General features: G+C 34.4%; 1 long non-coding RNA gene across 1 annotated transcript in view; it reads left to right on the top strand.

Moving 5' to 3' along the window:
• Positions 1–15,551, top strand: part of LOC145671895 (uncharacterized) — a 33,628-nt gene that overhangs the window by 955 nt on the left and 17,122 nt on the right. Inside the window, exon 2 of the long non-coding RNA XR_014128561.1 lies at positions 4,018–4,102. This is a non-coding gene — a long non-coding RNA (uncharacterized LOC145671895). The remainder of the gene's footprint in view (positions 1–4,017; positions 4,103–15,551) is intronic.

Here is a 15,551-nt window from a genome sequence, read left to right as displayed (position 1 = left end):
TATTCTGTTAACTCAGAGGATATCTAGGTATGGCTGTATGTATGATATAATTATTAAAGCAAATTTTACGAGTACATTTTCTGTTAATTAAAAGCCTCGTGTTCTTTCCACTCAAAACTTTCTTTTCTAAGAAAATTCAGTTAATTTTTTTCTTTTTAATTGCAGTTAATTCAAGACCTATAATAGATCTCGAAAGGCACGTTGTTGAACTATAACTCCCTCCGGAGAGACAGTTCCTATTCTTTAAATTATAATCAATAAACATACGCTAATTACAGTATTCCAACAATTCCTTGATATTCAGCTCTGTAAGCATAATTTCTTTGCATACACTTACACGCCTTTCAGTATGCTCTTAATTCTAAAGCGTTCTTCAGCATTTATCCAAAACCGGGCATAATGTCTACTTGTAGCACAGTCTAACAGACTGTGCTACTAAACGAGGATGCTATCGAAGTGGAGTTTAAAAGGACACTTTTGATGTCATTTGGGAAATTTTCCTCACATCGGGAAATTATGTTCCTCACTACGAAACAAACCTGTCACAATCTATCCAGCGAGCCGTATACGTCACCTACCTTCCTGTAACTCGAACCCAAAACCTAGTATTCAATATCAATTTATCTACAATTGGTTTCAATAAAACCAAACTTTAATCGAAAGCTTAAATACCCTCAAAAATCACAAGAAAACCCAATATCCATAACAGGAATAGGATTCAAAATAAGATATCAATTTTTTTCTAGCTAATTCTCTAAATCAAGAGGAAAACCTGCTCATGAATTGTCCCTACAGTACAGGGTCCCATTAGAGCACTGAAACTCCTACCCAGAATCACTTATCTGAGTTCTGTTAAAAACTAATTTCTAAAGGGCCTAACATTTCCTGTAAACTACTGCGCCACGACTGAGGCATCTACCATCAAAAGTGCCGAGATGATGTGTCCTCAAACGAAGAATTTATACTTCAAAATAAATTTGATATGAATTGCCTCCATTCTTATTTATAGACAATCGGCCCAAGAGACGCTTTTACCTTTCCTTACTAAAATTATATACCTGAAGCCAAAGGAGGAAACCTTCCTGGTCGGAAAGTGATAAAACTTCTCCTCTCCATTCTAAAGCTGACGCAACGCATGACAGAAATCTGTAAGTTTCAAATTCATGCAAGATCTCAGAAAACGGATTGTTTGTAAAACCTTATCTTCCATAACATAACAGCTAATTGTCACATTAAACCAGCACTATCAAAAGCAGAAGAACTTTACTTACATACTCCAAATGGGCTTCTACTCATAACAAGAAAATTAGTACGGATAGCTCGCCAAAGAAATCACATAGCTATTGCAGATGAAATGGACCAATCTCTAACTTACTTCTTTCCATACGAAGATTATGAATATATCAAAACAGAGACCCTCAACCTACCCACCAGAGATACAGCCAATTTCACTATAGAATATCGCACACTTTCTACGAACTATAATTTCAATTTTACTTTTAACTTACAAACCATTCAGCAAACTGTGACATCTATTCACGCTCTACTCCAACGAAAACGGAACAACTTACCAAATCATTTCTCAGACTTACATTTGCACCACCCCTATCCATGGACGATTCTCATTATCTCTCGCATTATATTTATTCTTTTACTTGCTATAGGAATAACTTTACACTTCTTATATAAATGTTTACGAAAACGCCAACAACAATAATATATTTTCTTTCCAGAAAAATGTTGCAGATTCTAATACCAAACATTCTCCTTTCCTAAGTTCTAATAATAACAATCTATTTGTGCCTGATTTTTCATAAGTCCTGTTATAAAGACAAAAGCTTAACAAATCGTCTATACATGAAATTGATAATCAGATAATTCAGACTGAAAATGCCGAAAATTACATCAATATAAATACCGACTTCAATAAACAACAAACTCGACCAGCACAAACCATTAAAGAACTATTGTACATTTATTAATTACAGTTATGACACTTTCTACGCCGTCTGGCGGACGTGATCATGGCAATTTGGTCCTGCTTAGCCTGGCTCGCGGCACTATTTGCGGCGTGCGAAAGCGTTATGGTCCCTGATGAGCGGTTTGGCCCGTGCAACAATACCCCGTAAGTTCATGTCATGTAATTCGCGGCGGACTGTGATTGTCGAAACAGGGTGGGGGAGGTGCAGATTGAGTTCCTCCGTCTCTTGCTCCCCAGTGGCACGACGGTTCTGCGTGACAATGCGGTTTAATACTCGGCGTGACCTGTCACTCATGATTTTCTTCCGCCCACTATTCCGCTTCCGCGATGTGGTTTTCCCGTGTGTTGTGTAGTCCGTCATCACCTTCGACACTGTCCCACGCGACACACCCAACACAGTGGCCACTGCCGTCACACTCACTCTACATAACCGCGCACCAACAATTTGCCCTCTTTGAAAATCAGAGAGGTCTCCCATTTTACACTACCTCCGTCTGCTGCAGCCACTGGACACTGCTGTTCCACTGCGCCTGACGTAGTATGGAGACTGACCTAACACACCACCACCAGCGGTCTGGTGCCAACCCATACATCTGACGTGTTGCCAACTACAGGTGTTTCCATTTTTCTGAACACCATCTGTATATATATATATATATATATATATATATATATATATATATATATATATATATATATATATATATATATATATATATATATTTGTAAAAACAAGTCTATTTTTTAGTGATTTTACAGTGTTTTACTGTGCCTTTAATAGTGATTTCAAGTGTAGAAGTGTTTTAGTGAAACTAACTTTCCATTCATGACGAATGTATTTCTTTCTCAAAAATAATCTTGCAGATTATGTTTTTTTTTTTTTTTTTTTTTTTTGAGTGTGTGTGGGGTGTAGGTATCCCCACTTCACAACACAAGCACATTATCATAAACGACACGTGCTAATATTTACAAATAAGCAGACGATACACTAAAGAGGAAGACGCGAAGGGAACCGAAAGGAGACGAGCCACACGAAGAGGACATATAAAAGGGGAAGCACGGAAAAAGCGAGCATCAGTCGACTATTGATTACAACCTATTCTTATAATCCTGGAGGTTACTCAGAAGCGAAGGGGTTCTGCTGACTAAACTATACCCTGGAAGCTGCTATGAAGCGAAGGGGTATACTTTAAAATTACCGAACCTCAAGAATTCTGCTGTGAGCTGAGGTTTCTTAGAACCGCATTCTTGGACAACCTGGGGGCTGCTATGAAGCGATAGGGTTTCCCGTACGAAACAATCTAACCTTCAATCTTGGTCATAATAGAGACTTTGTTATAAAAACTCTTGTAAAACACAAAAGAACTATTTTATAATGAAATATGTGAAGGGCTAAATCTCGGTCCATTATAACTCTATCGGTAAAACATTTAAATATATGTAGATTTCGTATATTTTATGTTGCATTGTTTGTGTGTAAAATTGAGTAAGACCTATATTTGAAACAATGGTAAATACATTAATGTAGAGGAGTAATGGCTAAGATTGAAATAGTAACCGCAAAATTTCCATAGCCATACTTACAACCTTTTTTTAAAGATACGCACAAGTAAAAACAGGAGAGAGTTTTGATGTTAAAATCCTCTTTTGCAAGTAACGTAGTCAAACAGAGCACATACTCTTATTGGATTTCTTGTTATGGCGCTCTATAAACGCGAAATGGACCTGTATGTTTCTTGGGTTGTTTTCTGACAATACATTTGGCTAGATTATATTCAATCTGTTCAAAGTGTGTTATCCACTTTGCCGAAAAGTATTATTGGATAATTAACGCATCCATCATTTACAGTATTACAATCTCAACGAACTTCCATGTAGTTTGTTTCTTTGCATTACGAGTAAAACTGTGTTCTTGCAATCATTAATATGTGACTATCGATATGCAACTTTATCTTTGAAATACCTGTTTTCGTTTATTTGAGAAAGTGAATAAGTGACACTTGTATATTACGCATTTTATTTTGATTTCTTTTCAGGCTCGGAGAATGACCATAATAACCACTTGGCGGACTAAGATCGAACCTTAGACCCATTACGCGCCAGAGGTGAACGATTTTGAAGGTAATGAACAATATTTATAATACCACAGTAGTATCAATAACTGTTTGACATTTTTAGCATTCTATGTGATACACAGGTCACTTGAAATTTACTTTGTTCTTTTCGGACTAATGTTTAAGAGGACCGGAAGCATGGAATTCAAGAAATACTTATGGTTTACGGACCACAGTTTTAATATCACAAATTTATACATTTGCATTTAAATTATAGGGCTTTTAGATGGTTGTATTAGACTCTTGTCGGAATAAATGTTTCTTTCGCTGTCTCCCACATTGGAGGTTTTTAAATTAAATTTTAATTTAAAATTTTAAACACAATGAAGAATATTCTGAGGTGAATTATATATATTGGGAAAAATGAGGGAATGATATATATTGGAAATTATATATATTGGAAGGTGAATTATATCTCGGTGTGATTTATATATATTGGGAAAAATAAAAATTGCACTTCTTCTTCCCCTTGAAAACGGAAATTCCGAAAATGTTGGGGCTCATGTCTGCTTGTCTTTAATAAAGGTCATATACCAAGATTCATCTCCCTAACATGAGTGCCTCTGAGATATTGTACTTTTGGCATACATTAAAACTCCTTCTCCCCTCTTCCCCCTAGAAGACGTGTTTTAATAAATTAAGATGACGAAAACAATCCAAGTTAAGTACTAGCTATGTTCAAACTTTACTAAAATTAGTTAAGTCCCCTTACCATTATAATTGTAACAGAAAAGGCGATCTTATTCTTAGTAATATATTAACAGAAATACCCGTCCTTCGTATGGTAAGAATATATTTAGAAAAGTATTTGAACACAGTTGCCACTCAGGCATTTGATTGAAAGTGTAATGATAAAATACTCTACTTTCGGCATATATTTTAAAACTCCCATTGGTCAAAATGGCATGATAGAAATCTAGCTTAATTACGGTACTATATAAGTGTCAATAATCATTTCAAGCTGTTCAGTCTTTTTCCGTGATACAACTATAAAGAATAGGTTATATAATATTTAATTTACTTCATTGTTATCCGAAAATAGAAAATAGAATAGCTGACACTTCCATCCGAAAAGTAAATAATGAGCATGCAGAGACATGGTCCTACGTATTGTACTTATTCTTAATTCAATTATGATAATCAGTTTCGTGTTTAACACTTATATTATTTTTCTTCTTCTTTTAACCCTTAACTAGTGTGGTGGATGTCTGGTACGCAACCGGTGCAGACACCGGTTGCGTACCCCAAAATATTTAAGCTTATCATACTAAATATAAAAGGCGAACAACGTGAAAATATCTTTTAATGTTTATTCACACTTTTCGCACCATTTGTGTGTATTTAATCAATAGTAAATTACAATATAAATTTTAGGAAAATATATCAACGCTGGATTTACATTTTCACAGTAGCAAATTTTAGTATCGTATTTGTTTTGTTATTTGAAAAGTATTATTTATAATATTTTTTTTCGTTAATTATGTTCTAAACATGTTCTGAATACAGACACTTAGAAAGAAACTAATCTACTGTTTAGTTCATGTCCGTACGGCACGCCTCATTCTACATGACAGTTTACACGAACTTTAAGTTGGAGTTCCACAAATTGGTCGTTTGCGCTTCTAACATGATTCGATTGTCCACTGCCGGTATCGTGTTCACTCTCTTCCTGATTATCTTCACGACCAGAAACATCACTTTCAAATTCACTGATATCCGAATAAGTTTCCTCTAACACTATCCTTTTGTGAACTGCATGCTATATCCTGAAAATGTAATGTACAGAATCATGTATGACACTGGGCACACACCTTAGTCAAAGTAGAATGGTTAATAAAAAAAGACCGAGTTCGAAAATTTATCAAACGGTAGAATACGTCGGAACAAAAATTGTAACACTAACCGTGTGGTATGCGTCTTGAAGACTCGAGCGCGTTATAACTACACAACGGGATAATTCACGCTTTCACGGACAACTCTTTCTCAGACAACACTGAAAAGAATGCAGCTACTCCTTGATGCAACTAAGCAGCGTGAACAATAAAAAATACATATCTAAGGTCTTACTCGTTACAGCGATCTGACCCGTACCACACTAGTTAAGGATTAAAAGTATATGTTATTTTTATTCGTTATTGAAAATCAATTTGCTTTTATTTTCAAAAATAACGCTTCTTATTTTAATACTGTAAGCTTTTTTCAAGGTGTAACTCATTCAACATTAACATGGAAGTAACAAATTAAAACAATGTGTTTTATGATTGAAGTTGATTAAGTATTTAGTTTACAAATAAATGACTGAGAGTAGCATAAACACGCCTTTTCCGTACAACTTTTAAAAATTCATTTGAAAATTTGAAATATCGTTTACAAACATCAAACTGAGATTTGTACTATACTTTTCTCTTATATACTGTACATAGATGTTTATTTAATACCCCTTAAGAAGTATCATACATCAAACATAGCAAAAATTACAAAATTTCTTATTTTTAAAAAAAATCATTAAAATTGTACGAAAAAGTGTTCCATTGTTGTTACTCTAGCTATAGTAACTATAGGATCATTGCCACAATTTTGTTCAAAAATCCATTTATCTCCATTTTTTTACAACACGTAAGTTAATATTTTGATATTTACAAAACAGCGGCTTTTATTAGACATGGATACTCAACTAATAGGAATAATCTCTTCTTAGTCATTCACATTTGGCAAGTGTATATCTATTATTTAATTAGTTCCGATATTTCAAAATGAAGAAATGAACAAATCATCTGACATAAATATCAATCTTCACCACAGTCTTCCCATCGCCTTTCCCCCACAGAGCAATAAAAGGTAAGTTCACAGTGGTATAACTGTAAATAGACTATATATAGGCATATGTGCAAGATTTACCTGTAAATCCAAGAACGGCTTCAGATCTGACAACGTAAGCATTCAACGATCACAACCGACTTCACAAGACAACATCCTCTCTTTCATTTAACAAACTTGTAAAATGTCCTGATAATAATAATTCTAATGTTACAAGCGTTTATATAGCGCCCATAACAAGAAATCCAATAAGAGTATGTGCTCTGTTTGACTATGTTACTAGCGAGAGAGGATTTTAACAAAACTCTCAGCCTGTTTTTAGCCGTGCGGATCTTTAAAGAAAGATTGTAAGTATGGCTATGGAAATTTTGCGGGTACTATTTCAATCTTAGCCATTTCTCCTCTACATTAATGTATTTTCCAATGTTTCAAATATAGGTCTTACTCAATTTTACACGCAAGCAATACAACATAAAATATACGAAGTCTGTATATATTGAAATGTTTTATCGGTAGAGTCAATAATGGACCGAGATTTAGTCCTTCACCTATTTTATTATAAAATAGTTCTTTTGTGTTTTACAAGAGTTCCTATAACAAAGTCTCTATTATGACCAAGATTGAAGGTTAGACTGTTTCGTACGGGAATCCTTTCGCTTCATAGCATTCTCCTGGGTTGTCCAAGAATGCGGTTCTAGGAGACCTGAGCTTAAGCAGCCTTCTTGAGGTTCGGTAATGTTTAAGGTATACCCCTTCGCTTCATAGCAGCTTCCAGGGTATAGTTGTAGTCAGGAGAACCCCTTCACTTCAGAGTAGCCTCCAGGGTTATTAGAATAGGTTGTGATCAGTAGTCGACTGATGCTCGCTTCCTCCGTGGTTCCTCTTTTATATGTCCTCTTCAGGTGGCTCGTCTTCTTTCGCTTCCTTTCGTGTGGCTCGCCTCCTTTAGGTTCTCTTCGTGTCTTTCTCTTTAGTGTATCGTAAATATTAGCACGTGTCGTTTATAAGCATATGCTTGTGTTGTAATGTGGGCATCCTTACACCCCCCCCACACACACACACACTAAAAAAAACTTAATCTACAAGATTATTTTTCACAAAGAAATACATTTGTCATGAATGGAAAGTTAGTTCCACTAACACACTGATACACTTGAAATCACTATTAAAGGCACAGTAAAACACTGTAAAATCACTAAAAAGCACACTTGTTTTGGCAAATATATAATATATATTTATAACAACACTATATTTCTGTCCCGGCTAAGCACGATCAAATTGTCATTATCACATCCGTCAGAGCTTTGCAGAAAGTGCCATAACTTTAATTAATAAATGTACAGTAGTTTTTTAATGGTTGGTGCTCGTCGAGTTTGTTGTTTATTGAAGTCGGTATTTACGTTGATGTAATTTTCGGTATTTTCAATCTGAATTATCTGATTGTCAATTTCTTATCGTCAGTAAGTGTCGATGAGGTAAGTCTTTCCAAAGATAATGATGTGTCTAGACGATTTGTCTTTATAGCGGGACTTACTAAAAATCAGGCACAGATTATTATTATTAGAACCAAGGAAAGGAGAATGTTTGGTATTAGAATCTGCAACATTTTTCTGGAAAGAAAATATATTATTGTTGTTGGCGTGTTCGTAAACATTTATATAAGAAGTGTAAAGTTATTCCTATAGCAAGTAAAAGAATAAATATAATGCGAAAGATAATGAGAATGGTCCATGGAAAGGGGTGGTGCAAATGTAAGTCTGAGAAATAATTTGGTAAATTGTTCCGTTTTCGTTGGAGTAGAGCGTGAATAGATGTCACAGTTTGCTGAATGGTTTGTAAGTTAAAAGTAAAATTGAAATTTTAGTTGGTAGAAAATGTGGGTTATTCTATAGTGAAATTGGCCGTATGTCTGGTGGGTAGGTTGAGGGTCTCTGTTTTGATATATTCATAATCTTCGTATGGAAAGAAGTAAGTTAGAGATTGGTCCATTTCATCTGCAATAACTATGTGATTTCTTTGGCGAGCTATCCGTACTAATTTTCTTGTTATGAGTAGAAGCCCATTTGGAGTATGTAAGTAAAGTTCTTCTGCTTTTGATAGTGCTGGTTTAATGTGACAATTAGCTGTTATGTTATGGAAGATAATGTTTTACAGACAATCCGTTTTCTAAGATCTTGCCTGAGTTTGAAACTTACGGATTTCTATCACGCGGTGCGTTTGGCAAAGTGAAACATCGAATTCAAATTTCCTGACGACGTCCATATGGCAAATTCGGGAGTTTGCAGACGAAGGTATGAGGAGTCTGTCAAAAATCCAATATTAAATGTTTCATAGAAAAAGTGATAATTACTGTCCCGTAAAATAGGAGTTCGTAATATGATATCTATATTTGCTTCCTTTGAATCAAAAGATCCCAGATATGCCTTTGAACATTTATTAAAAAATTCTAAGCCCTGTTCCATTAAAATGCCTCATAAATTTGTGTTACCCTGTATAATGTCGTTAGCAAGGGTTGGCTTAATTAATACATCATTAATTCTATTATCTAATATGCTTTGTATTATTAAATCGAAGTGTTGCTCTATGAGCTGGAAGTTTAAAAGTGTTATTAAAAATCGTTCATTCGTTGCTGTAGTACATATCAGCTGAATAATATCATGTGTTTGTGAAGCGAATTTTTCAATTGCTACTGTAAAGTTAGAAACGATATGGGTTAGTCTAAACTTACTGTCCTTAATTTCTTGAATCTGTGAATTAAGATATTCTGTCTTATCTTTAAGGAGGTTTATAGAGTTTGTTTGTGCTTTGTATTATTAAATTGAAGTGTTGCTCTATGAGCTGGAAGTTTAAAAGTGTTATTAAAAATCGTTCATTCGTTGCTGTAGTACACATCAGCTGAAGAATATCATGTGTTTGGGAACCGAATTTTTCAATTGCTACTGTAAAGTTAGAAACGATATGCGTTAGTCTAAACTTACTGTCCTTAATTTCTTGAATCTGTGAATTAAGATATTCTCTCTGATCTTTAAGGAGGTTTATAGTTTTTTTTTAAATTTATGAATCTCATATAGCGAGAAGCCACTAAATGCTAAATTTGTAAGTCCCATAAGAATATTGAATATCATTCTTTTATGTCGGTGAGAGCATCCTTCTCTAAAATCACATGGACTTATGGTATTAATTTTGGTAATAAATTGTGCCTGTTTTTCATGTAATAATTTAGCTAAATGTTCGTATCCCGAACATGATTCATTTTTGATTCGAACTGCAGAAAAGTCTAACGAGGAAGGTGCATAAAACGGGAGAGTTGAATTTTGATGAAAATTAGTGACAAGATTCAGTTCGAGTTGCTAAGTAACGTAGTAATAGTCACTCGATGCGCAAATGCTTCGTTGAGCTGCTACACCGACGCCATCTTGAAATCCTGTAGGCAATGTCCAAGAATATCTTTTAGCACAAAAATGAAAAAGCTTTTGATATATCTGACTTCAGTATTGTAAACCAAGGTAGATCATCTATATGCGAGAGTACTTCCAATGCATGACCGTCATCTTGAAAGGCGCCATATTGAATCATCGTCAAATATGATAAATGGCAAGGGGGTCATTTGGGGTATCAAATAGCACTGGAATTTACTCCTGAACTCATTTCCGTAACCAAAATTTAGATATCTGTTTTCACTTCAGAGTTAAGAGCCCTCTTACCCACAGGAACATATAAAAACTGTGCGAGTTTAACTTGTGTCATGAAACACGGTCGTGCGAGCACTTGCATGATTTTAACTAATGCAATAGTTAATGCAGTACAATAGCAACTATACCAATCAGATCTTGAGACTAGTAAGATAAATCGTTAATTAAATTGAAATTTCTGTAGTGAAAAATGGAATATCAGCATGCTACAAGTTATACCTATTTCAAAGTGCGATGGAATAGACTGTTGGTCGATGAAACACATGCCTAATAGTACTGACAAGTAGAGAATACCAAAGGGATTGTTCGGATATATATTAGAAAAATTATATAAACTGGTACATATTAGTTGAACGACCAAAATGGTTCGGATTCCACTATAATCAGTAGGTCCACGTCTCCTTTAGCGTAGCAGGTTTGTGGGACGTTGAATTGTATCAAACCAAAAATCCCTTTTAGGCAATTTTACGTGGTCCATTATAGTGTGTTAAGTTTTATTCTCCAATCTAGAAACCTTACGCAAAGACCATCATTGTTGCAGAATATTGCGTTCCTTTCCAATACTCATATTTCACGACCTATAATTTACCGTGCATATTACGAAGTTAAAATACTTTAATGTATTTATTGACAGTTTTTCTAAATACAATCGATTTATTGCTGCCACATTGAACAATAAAGGATATTTAAATTATCAGTTCACAGCCAATTCTTAGAAGATACACCTGGAAACTTAAAAGTCACTTTTCTTGTGTCTGTTCTGCTATTACTGATAAGAGAATGCATGCACAACTGCTAAGAATATGTGGCAGTAAAGATTATTACAAGATTCAATTCCAAGTTGCAATCCATAAAACAAGCCTTTTTCTTCCTTTTCCCTTCAATATAAAATAATTAAATATCTGCATCTTTTCACCTTTAACGATAAAACACTTGCTTATAATAAGGGCAAGACTAGTTTTCATATCAAAACTGTGATAAATAACTGATTGTAGCAGGTGTTCACTTGTTCGGTGTACAAGTTATATGGCAGAATTTTCATACAGAAAATGCATTCTGTTGTGTATCATCAATTTTGTGCGCCAGTCCTAAAGGACATGCTTGCATATTCATGGCAGAAATTTGAGTACGTAACAGGAGCAATAGTTGATTCATTTACAAATGTTCTGAAGACTAGTAGAAAATAGTGTCTGTGATCATGAAGATTGTGACAAAAGTGCATTTGTTAAGTGTTTGCACTGCTCCATGATGCTGTGTGCCAATCACTACGTTTTGGATCTCCATAATCACAATTGAAGAGCAAAAGGTTAGTAGGTTAATATTTGCTTATGTGCAATAGTTTATATTATTTTTTTCTATTAATTTGCTAATAACTTCAAGACAGATTCTTTAAAACCATATGTGCCGTTCCACCTAACTTATATTACAGCATTTAAATGCTATGCATAATCGCAACACACACAGACTCATATATATAGCGATTTTGAAATAGGTATAATTTGTTAGAGTGCTGCTATTCCATTTTTCACTACAGGCATTTCAATTTAATTAACGATATCTCTTACTAGTCTCAATCTGATTGGTATAGTGGCTATTGTAGATCAAATAACTACTATTGCATTAGTTAAAATCATGCAAGTGTTGGCACGACCGCATTTCATATCACAAATTTTACTTGCTCAGTTTTTGTATGTTCCTGTGAGCGAGAGAGCTCTTAACTCTGAAGTGAAAACAGATATCTAAACTTTGGTTACAGAAATGAATTTAGGAATAAATTCTAGTGCTATTTGATACCCCAAATGACCCCCTTGCCATTTATCATATTTGACGATGATTCAATATGGCGCCTTTCAAGATGGCGGTCATGCACTGGAAGTACTCTCACATATAGATGATTTACCTTGGTTTACAATACTGAAGTCAGATATATCAAAAGCTTTTTCATTTTAGTGCTAAAAGGGTATTCTTGGACATTGCCTACAGGATTTCAAGATGGCATCGGTGTAGCAGCTCAACGAAGCATTTGCGCATCGAGTGACTATTACTACGTTACTTAGCAACTCGAACTGAATCTTGTCACTAATTTTCATCAAAATTCAACTCTCACGGTTTATGGACCTTCCTCGTAAGTGCAAGCGATACGGTACAAATTTAGTGTGATCTTAATTTATAATTGGTTTGTATCTAGCAACTGTTAGTCCCATCTGGCGGATTATGAGTTCATTGCCAAAGGTTGTAGAACTTAGAAGTAAATATATGTAAATCGCTGAGCTGGCTATTTGGTTCATCCTACGAAAAAGAAAAAAAATATACATGTCATTTGATTGAAAATGATCGAAGTAAATAGACAGGTGATAAAAAAAAGCTTGCAAAATATTGAAAAAATAGAGTCAAGAAGATTCATACAAAAAAGATTTGTTTGTGATCTGAAATATTTAGGAAAATATGAGAATCTAAGTTAGATGGTTTAATACAAAAGTTCATTCTAGAGCATAAAAGAATAACTCGGGATCGTAGAAGAAGTAACACGACAATGAGGGTCAATAAGAGGGTTGTTGACGGAATGAGGACTATTCTTTTTAGTATTTATTAGGTAATATTTTTAAGTTTATATTTTCTACTTTAAGCTCATGTCAAGTTTTATGGTTTTATTCACTCAGCGTAAAATGGTTTCAGGTGATCTATCGAAATATCCTGTGTCTTGTTCCTGAATTTGGGAGGTAATTCGACTCGGTACAAATTTGTTTTAAGCTCCTGTTTTATTTCTGCCGGTTCATCGTAGTGAGTAGTAAAATGTTCGGGTATACCATGCTTCCTTGTAGGGAAATATACTACAACAAGATCTCCTGGCTTGTAAGATGTCTGTTTATGGCGTTTGTCATAAAACTTCTTTTGTTTAATATATGCCTGCTCCAGGTTGGTTTGCACTTTCTTTCTAATGGCTGTTAATTTATCCTTATGAACTTGTATGTTTTGTTTAGACCCGAACGTGCATTCCATTAGAATCGGAAAAAAATCAAAGAAACATGAACATTATAGTATTGTATCAAAATCGAATGGGTTGTGGAAATTTTATCGTTGAACTTTAAAAGAAAGGCGATAGGAAGGAGGTAGGCGGGTAAATTCATTACTTTATTTCTTACACGTTTTAACTCACTGCATAGGGAATAATCGGCAATTCTCAAAGAAAAGTACGACATATTACGCCAAAATCCAATACTTTTTAACAAACCTTAACGTGGAAAATATATTTTTTTGAATTCGAGGTGAATAAATTGACGCTTTTATTCTTGGCAAATTCCAACGCCAAGTTGAGGAATATTCACAATGTCATCATAAAGAAAATATAATAAAGTTTTCTCATAATCGGAAATATTTTACACAGTATATATTGTAATATTGTCTTCCTTGTACGTGTGTAAACTTGAAACGTGGAATTGAATATACCCCCTATTATCCTTCTTAAACTTGATGAATTGCAACCCTAAACAATAAGGTTATTACTACAGGTAAAAGGAAGGCACATATCAAGTTTGATCAAAATTGAGTAAGTATTATAGGAGTTATTATATAGCAATCAGACTGATGAACAGATGGACAGGCACAAATTGACAATCGAATTCAATAATAGAAACTTCGCTAACGCTTGCTTCAATTAAAAGTCCAAGAGTTCTTCTCAAATGTAGTGTAAATAACAGCTAGTTGGAATTAGGAAATATTATAAAATTAAACATACGTAAATGTTGATTTTTACAGTCAACTGCAAAAGTATTTTCTATTGACAATAACTTTGAAGTAAATTTATTAGTTCATATAAAGTATTCTTGACTCAGAAATTAGAATAAAATATATCATTTCGTTTTGAACTTTTGGCAGCAAGAGACTAGGCTTCGATTAAGTAGGAACGCTGGAAAAGTGGTAAGTATCTCCATGTATAGAAATTACCACTAAACCAATAACATCAAACGGTAAATAACTACACTCCAGAGTACTTTACTCTTACATGTTTCCAAGGTATTCATTTAAGAAATATTGAGTGAAATTTATTCCTATCTTTCCTTGATAGTTCGAAAATTCCACTCCAACTTCAAACAAAATAAGTCGTTGCAACTTTTTCTGAATACATGTATAAGACATCACTACTGAGGAGTACCACATTGAGAAAACCTCTATGATTCTATCTACATTACCAGTGTTTAGCATGATGTTAAGTTCTTGTTACGTTACAGTTTACCTCTAATCCATTATCTATTGAGATAATATATTTAAATTTATAATTATTTGCTGCAAATACATTCTGTATACAGTTGCTGCATGAGCTCCATATGTAGTAATCTAAGTATTCGTACCCTCTCATTTAGTTTTCATCATTTAGTGTATAAAATTAGAATATCAAACAACAAAAATATAAAATGAGACCGTTGAAAGAAGGAATAGTGAGATGTGCTGTGAGGAAAGAGCCGGTGACCAGTACCGATCACACTTCCAGTGCGACGTTAGGTATTCTAAATAACGTTATTCACTTTATATTTAGATATAATGTACGTGCAAATTAAATTTTAAATATTGTTTGACTTATGTTGTTATTCGATAAACTATAGTGAAACTAAGTTACTCAAAATTAAGAAACATAGCGAACTTCTCTTGTGTTCGACTCTTTACATGTTGTCGTACCACAAATACCATCAATCAATATTTGAAAGGAGCCGCGGTAGTTCTGGTGCATGGGACCTTCGTTCGATCCCAACTTGCGCCAAGTGAATTTTGTAGTGGGAGTTTCTGGGGGTTCTCCGTTTCCTCTCACTTTGTTCATTCCACCAATTCATTCATTTCTCATCATCATTGTCTGCTTTAGCCTAACCGGCATACACGTGGGACGTAAACCTTAAAGACTTCATTTCATTTCAATATTTGAAACACAATCATCAATAAGCGCGATCCTGTAAA

The sequence above is a fragment of the Thermobia domestica genome, chromosome 15 (assembly GCF_964235325.1).
Source record: "Thermobia domestica chromosome 15, izTheDome1.hap1.1, whole genome shotgun sequence".
Taxonomy (NCBI): Eukaryota; Metazoa; Arthropoda; class Insecta; order Zygentoma; family Lepismatidae; genus Thermobia; species Thermobia domestica.
This window is presented reverse-complemented; position numbering and strand designations above follow the sequence as displayed.